This window comes from Cnephaeus nilssonii, assembly GCF_951640355.1.
Source record: "Cnephaeus nilssonii genome assembly, chromosome: 5".
NCBI lineage: Eukaryota > Metazoa > Chordata > Mammalia > Chiroptera > Vespertilionidae > Cnephaeus > Cnephaeus nilssonii.
This window is the reverse complement of record NC_137076.1, coordinates 37,031,766-37,038,535: the sequence shown is the minus strand read 5'-3', so window position 1 is coordinate 37,038,535 and position 6,770 is coordinate 37,031,766.

Sequence of the window (6,770 nt, the reverse complement as noted above, 5' to 3'; positions counted from 1 at the left end):
GTCAACTTTTCTAGGCCCCTTCACTTCTCTGTGCTCCTCAGGCTGCTAATCATATCATTGATTATTTTTAAACATAAGTACATGAGTAAGTAAAAAGGGGGTATATTAAATCAGTTCAGAAACTTTAGCTTAATCTGAAAATTGATTATAAAAGTAGGTCATGCTAATGGTTCAAAAAGCCTTTTCAAAAGTGAAAAATGATTTCATTTTTTAAGAAAAGCTTCATCTTAATTCTTTAAGTAAGAAAAAAAAAACAAAACCAGAAAGCAATTTGAGATCCTAACGTTACTTTGTTTAATTTTTAAAATAAATTAGGGAGGAGGGACTTTGTAAAGATTTTGTCTTTAGTTCCCTTTGGAAAAACATCAACAACTTAAATAATCCAAAAGTGGTTAACCACTTGTAAAGAGACCGAACACAATATGCTAGGTATGTGTGTCCCCCAAAACTACATATTTCTGATCCAGACTTTTAAGCTGTCAATATCCCAAAGACAATGCCATTGACATGTACCTGGCACTAGTTCTGCCAGTTAATTTTTTCCCTGGAGAGTGGTTTGGGGCGACAGAGTGGCGTCCGGGTTCCCCAGGTTGCTGCACTGACAAACTGCAGTGGTAGTCAAGTCAAGGAGCCTGACAAAATCTCATTAATCATTCTAAATTAAATCCAACCTTCCTGTCCAACCATGCCAAGAAGAAAGCCATTCTTTTCTTTTTAACAAATGAAAATTTCCTCAGCAAAGATTTGGTATCTTTCTCCTGTGGGCCTTTAATTCGATTAGACAAAAATAAAATAAAGCAATCCACTCTTCTGAGCCTGCAAACAAAACATTTGTCCAGATATGATTTAACAGATCAACCAAGTGTCTTTTAAAAAGAAAACAAATTTTGAATAAAAATACATGGAAACGTTTTGAGGGGAAACTATATTAGTTAAATTAAGGACACCATTTACCTTTCAATGAATTTATTTTATTCTACCTAAAATATATGATCCTTAATAATAGCTGAAAGAAGAAATAAGAAAAAAAATTAATTATCCACAATATTTTGGCACGTTTTATTCCAACCTCTTCTTTCCAGTCATAGGTTTTCACTGTTTTACATAGTAATTGTAATATGTGTCTATGTGTATAATTTACTATCCTTTTAAATATTTACCAGTTTTTATACTGTTTTTCCATATTCTTTATAAACATCAAGGCTTCATAGTAATACATCATGAGGATGTATTTTGCTGTACTTCACCAGTGCTTAGCATAGTGTCTGGTATATAGTATGTTCTCAACTATGTGTTGGTTGTTACAAAAGACCCAAGGTCTGGACTTTCCAGGTGTTTCCACCTTTTCTTCTTTAATTAAAAACAATGATGTAATTAAGGTGTATATCCTACCTTTTCTCTATTTTGGACTATTTCCATAGAATGGCTCCCCAAAGAGGACATACTCACAGATGCTTGAAAAGAAGCTGTAGGCAGTATGTTATTAATAGTGATCTCTAAGACAAAGTTCACTTTAAGCACAGGAAAACAGACTCCAGTTAGAACAGGTTATTATTTTAAATATTAAGGCTTCTGAACAAGTTTACTCTTATTGAACACCATATTAGTAATGTAAAAAATGTAAAATATTAATTTAGAGAAGTAACAAGATCAATGATTTAAATTCTTCAAATTAAAAAAACAAAAACAAAACAGCCCTGGCTGGTGTGGCTCAGTTGGTTGAGTGTTGTCCCATGCACCGAAAGGTCGCTGGCTCAATTCCCGGTCAGGGCAATGTCCAGGCTGCAGATTCGATCCCTGATTGAGGTGCAACCGATCAATGTTTCTCTCTCCCTCTCCCTTCCTCTCTCCCTAAAACCAATAAAAACATATTTAAAAAATAAAACAATATTAAAGCAGTCACTTATCCAAATATTAAAGTTAGAATCCTAGAGATGAATTTACATCTAGAATAATACATAGATTAAATCTGTATTAATATAAAAAAAAAACTAATGTATTCTGATTTGTAACTTCGTACACCTGAAAGATCTGGGTGTATTTTTTTAAAAATGCAAATAGTAAAGCACTTTTCTATATGCTTATGTAGAAACTGAACCAAGGCTGAAATAACTCAATTGCATTTATTGAGAAACTGCTCGTGGCCAAGGTGTGTGTTAGGTACTGGGGGAGAGAGAATGACTCAAAATTTTCACCTGCAAGAATTAGGAAAGTTGCACTGGAGGGAAAAGCATCTGAGAAGACTTGGAAGGACAAATAGGTAAATCTGGGGGAGGGAATACAAGTTGTCCAGATGGGAAAGCAGGACAAATGAGATTAGAGAGTGTTAGTTTTAACAGAATGTAATAGGAAATATCCTGTTGATAAATTTGGAGGACTGAAAATTTTAAAGCATTTTTCCATTTACCTTTTCTTTTCTTAAAAAAAAAAATCTGTATCTTAGAAAATATAGGTGTTGGTTGTGTATAGGATGGATGTACTAGCAGTACCCAGTTGTATGGTGTGTTCTGAGCTTGGAACAGCACAGCCCTTGGTAGGGAAGGAAGGTGTAGACAGGACTGAATTGCAATGCACCATAAATACTCCTGTGGGTTTCAGCAGAGCTCAGATTACACACTGAGTAAGGGAATAGTTGGTCAGAGACAATATAAAAGCCACTAGCATTACCGTGACTTTCTAGCCTCAAAGAACTCAAGTGGAAAAGGTAAATTTCAAAAAAGCCCGAGTGTAGATAGAAAAAAACTAGTTTCTTGGGCTGCATCATATGCAAAGCTCAACATCCTTCCCGAAACCCTCCTTCCCTAGATCTTGGGATACTATTCTTCTCTGGCCTGTCTCGTTTTATTTTATTTATTTACTAGTAGCCCTGCGCATGAATCCATGCGCCAGTAGGTCGCTGCCACTATCCTGTAGCTGTCCCCTTCCCCTCCCCCCATAGCTTGCTGCCCTGCCCCATCCTGTAGCTCTCAGCCGCCTGCTTGTAGTGGGCTGCCCCACCCTCCTGCAGATTCATGATCTGGTCATTATGCCCTGAGGCCTAACGGATAATTAGCATATTCCTCTCTTATTATATAGGATTTAATTAATTTATTTATTTTCTTTATTGATTAAGGTATTACATTTGTGTACTTATCCCCCCATTGCCTCCTCCCCACTCATACCCTCACCCCCCTGGTGTCTGTGTCCATTGGTTAGGCTTATATGCAAGCATACAAGTCCTTTGGTTGATCTCTCCCCCTTACTCCCACCCTCTCCTACCTTCCCTCTGAGGTTTGACAGTCTGATCGATGCTTCTCTGTCTCTGGATCTATTTTTGTTCATCAGTTTATGTTGTTCATTATATTCCACAAATGAGTGACGTCATATGATATTTATCTTTCTCTAACTGGCTTATTTCACTTAGCATAATGCTCTCCAGTTCCATCCATGCTGTTGCAAATGGTAAGAATTCCTTCTTTTTTACCGCAGCATAGTATTCCATTGTGTAGATGTACCACAGTTTTTTAATCCACTCATCTGCTGATGGGCACTTAGGCTGTTTCCAAATCTTAGCTATGGTGAATTGTGCCGCTATGAACATAGGAGTGCATATATCCTTTTTGATTGGTGTTTCTAGTTTCTTGGGATATATCCCTAGAAGTGGGATCACTGGGTCAAATGGGAGTTCCATTTTCAGTTTTTTGAGGAAACTCCATACTGTTCTCCACAGTGGCTGCACCAGTCTGCATTCCCACCAGCAGTGCATGAGGGTTCCTTTTTCTCCGCATCCTCTCCAGCACTTGTCATTTGTTGACTTGTTGATGATAGCCATTCTGACATGTGTGAGATGGTACCACATTGTCATTTTGATTTGCATCTCTTGGATGAGTAGTGACTTTGAGCATGTTTTCATATGTCTCTTGGCCTTCTGTCTTCTTTCAAAAAGTATCTATTTAGGTTTGTTGCCCATTTTTTTGATTGGGTAGTTTATTTTCCTTTTGATAAGTTGTCTGAGTTCCCTGTAAATGTTGGAGATTAAACCTTTATCAGTGATAACATTGGCAAATATGTTCTCCCATGCAGTGGGCTCTCTTGTGGTTTTGTTGATGGCTTCTTTTGCTGTACAGAAGCTTTTTATTTTTATTTAAAAATATATATTTTATTGATTTTTTACAGGGAGGAAGGGAGAGGGATAGAGAGTTAGAAACATCGATGAGAGAGTAACATTGATCAGCTGCCTCCTGCACACCTCCTACTGGGGATGTGCCCGCAACCAAGGTACATGCCCTTGACCGGAATCGAACCCGGGACCTTTCAGTCTGCAGGCCAACGCTCTATCCACTGAGCCAAACAGGTTAAAGCCAGAAGCTTTTTATTTTGATGTAGTCCCATTTGTTTATTTTCTCTTTAGTTTCCATTGCCCAGGAGCTGTATCGGTGAAGATATTGCTTCGGCATATGTCTGAGATTTTGCTGCCTGTGGATTCCTCTATTTTTATGGTTTCCCATCTTATGTTTAAGTCCTTTATCCATTTTGAATTTATTTTTGTGTATGGTGTAAGTTGGTGGTCTAGTTTCATTTTTTTGCATGCATCTGTCCAATTTTCCCAACACCATTTATTGAAGAGACTGTCTTGACTCAATTGTCTGTCTCCAGTTTTAATAAATCCTCCTTTTCTGACTTCTTTTTCTCTATCAAAACTTAAAATGCTGTGTTTCCCAAGTCTCTCTTTTAACTCAACTTGTTCCTTAGAACAGCGGTCGCCAACCTTTCGGACCTCACGGACCATCAGTGGTCCATGGACCACCAGTTGGTGACTGCTGCCCTAGAAGAGTTGTTTTTTCCCATGCTTCACTTCATATAACTTTATAGGATACCCTAATCTTACATGTTCAGCCCCAATTGTTTTTGAACTCTAGTCTCATTCTCCAACTGCAGTCAAGCAATGTTCTATTGATACTTTCAAATTTAAAAATTGGGATCATTACCTTTTCCATTTCTCCATTGGTTGCTTCCTAGTACTTACCTTTGATAATAAGACAGATTATCCTATATAATAAAAGCCTAATATGCAAATTGTCTCCTTGACCGGGGAGTTTGCCTGGGAGTTCAACTGCTCGGTATGATGTGCGCTGACCACCAGGGGGTGGCGTGGAACATTGTGGGCGTCAGCTACATGGTGCTGGCAGCGGGTGGCAGTGGAGGTGCTGCCGGCCCCAATGGGCTCCAATGAGAGCGGACTGCGATGGGATGGTGGAGCAGGTGAGTGGGTGGTGCCAGGTCAAGGCGGGTGCCAGTGGGACCTGATCGCCCCGCTGATCACCCTGCAGACAGCGACCAGCAGCAGCAGGGGGCGGGGCTGCCGCCTGGCTCCCAGGTGCTGAGGGAGCAGGGCGGGGGCTGATGACTCAAGTGGAGGGGGGGGGGGCGGGGGCCTGGGGTTCCAGATGCTGCCCAGGGCCCAGAGGTCAGCTGGGACCTGCCCTTCCATGCCAGACATTGGTGTTTCGATTGCCAGCCAGGCCTAGGCACCACACCTGTGCGGGAATTTCATGTACCAGCCTCTAGTCTTTGATAGTAAGACAATCGGATCCTCATGTTAGAAAACTTTATCTAAAATCCCTAAATCTTACAGATTTTCAGTTATTTAAATTTTGTTTTTCATTTATCCTCTCCAATTCCTCTGCACTTGCCTAGTTTAGTTCTTATAATGAAATCTGACAGGTTGGGAGCAATCCTTGACCTCCTAAGAATACCATATTCTGATAATGGAGTTGGAGATGTAGAAGGTTAGAGTATAATTATAATAATATATTTACAAAGTGCTATGGTTCACAAAGAAAGAAGCAATTAACACAGTGGTAGTATGATAAAGACAGTCTTTGATAGCTCTGAGGAAGAAAATGTACTTGGAGTGCATCTTCGATTATGAGAACTTTAGATACAAAAGGGAGAGAAGGATATCACAGAAAGAACAGCTTATAAAAGGCAAAGATAGACCAGACACTACAGTGAAGGAGATGAGGCTTTAACGAAAAGCTGAGGCTAGATTATGAAGGGTCTTATATGCCATGCTAAGGAGGCTTTACTTAATTTTGTAGAGAGACGGGAGGCATTAAAAGCCTTTAAATAATGGTATCAGAAGTTTGTACTTTAGAAAGACAAGTTTGTTGTATCTGAAGGAAGTTCCAGTAGTCCCCAACTTTAGGGGATATGCCTCCCCAGCAGGTATCTGGAAACTGGGACATTATTTGTATGTCACAATGACAGGGATGCCACTGGCATCTAGTAGGAAAAATCCAAGCATGTCATGGCCTACACTGCATGAAGCAGTCTCCTATAATGAACAGCCTTCCCCAAAAGCCAGGGCAGTGGGACCTCCACTGTGAAACAATGAATTGCTAATTTAGCAAATGTTTAGTAAAAACTTATTAAGGTTTTTCATAGACAGGACATTTTAAAAATTCTACTCACCTAATTTTAAAAATAACTAAGAGCAAATCCTTATTAGTATAGGAAGTAGTAAAAAGAATACTGTCCAATTGGAGAGGGTTCCATTTCAAGTAATGGCCAGATAAAGTTGGTCTTTCTGATCACAAACTCAGTACAAAAAATGTCAACTACCTCAAAGTAATGGAAAGCAAGCTAAAATAGGCTGATGGCCCTAGCCAGTTTGGCTTAGTGGACAGAGCTTGGGCCAGTGGACTGAAGGGTCCCGGGTTCAATTATGGTAAAGGGCACATACCTTGTGCAGGCTTGATCCCCTGCCTGTGGGAGGCAACCAATCAATG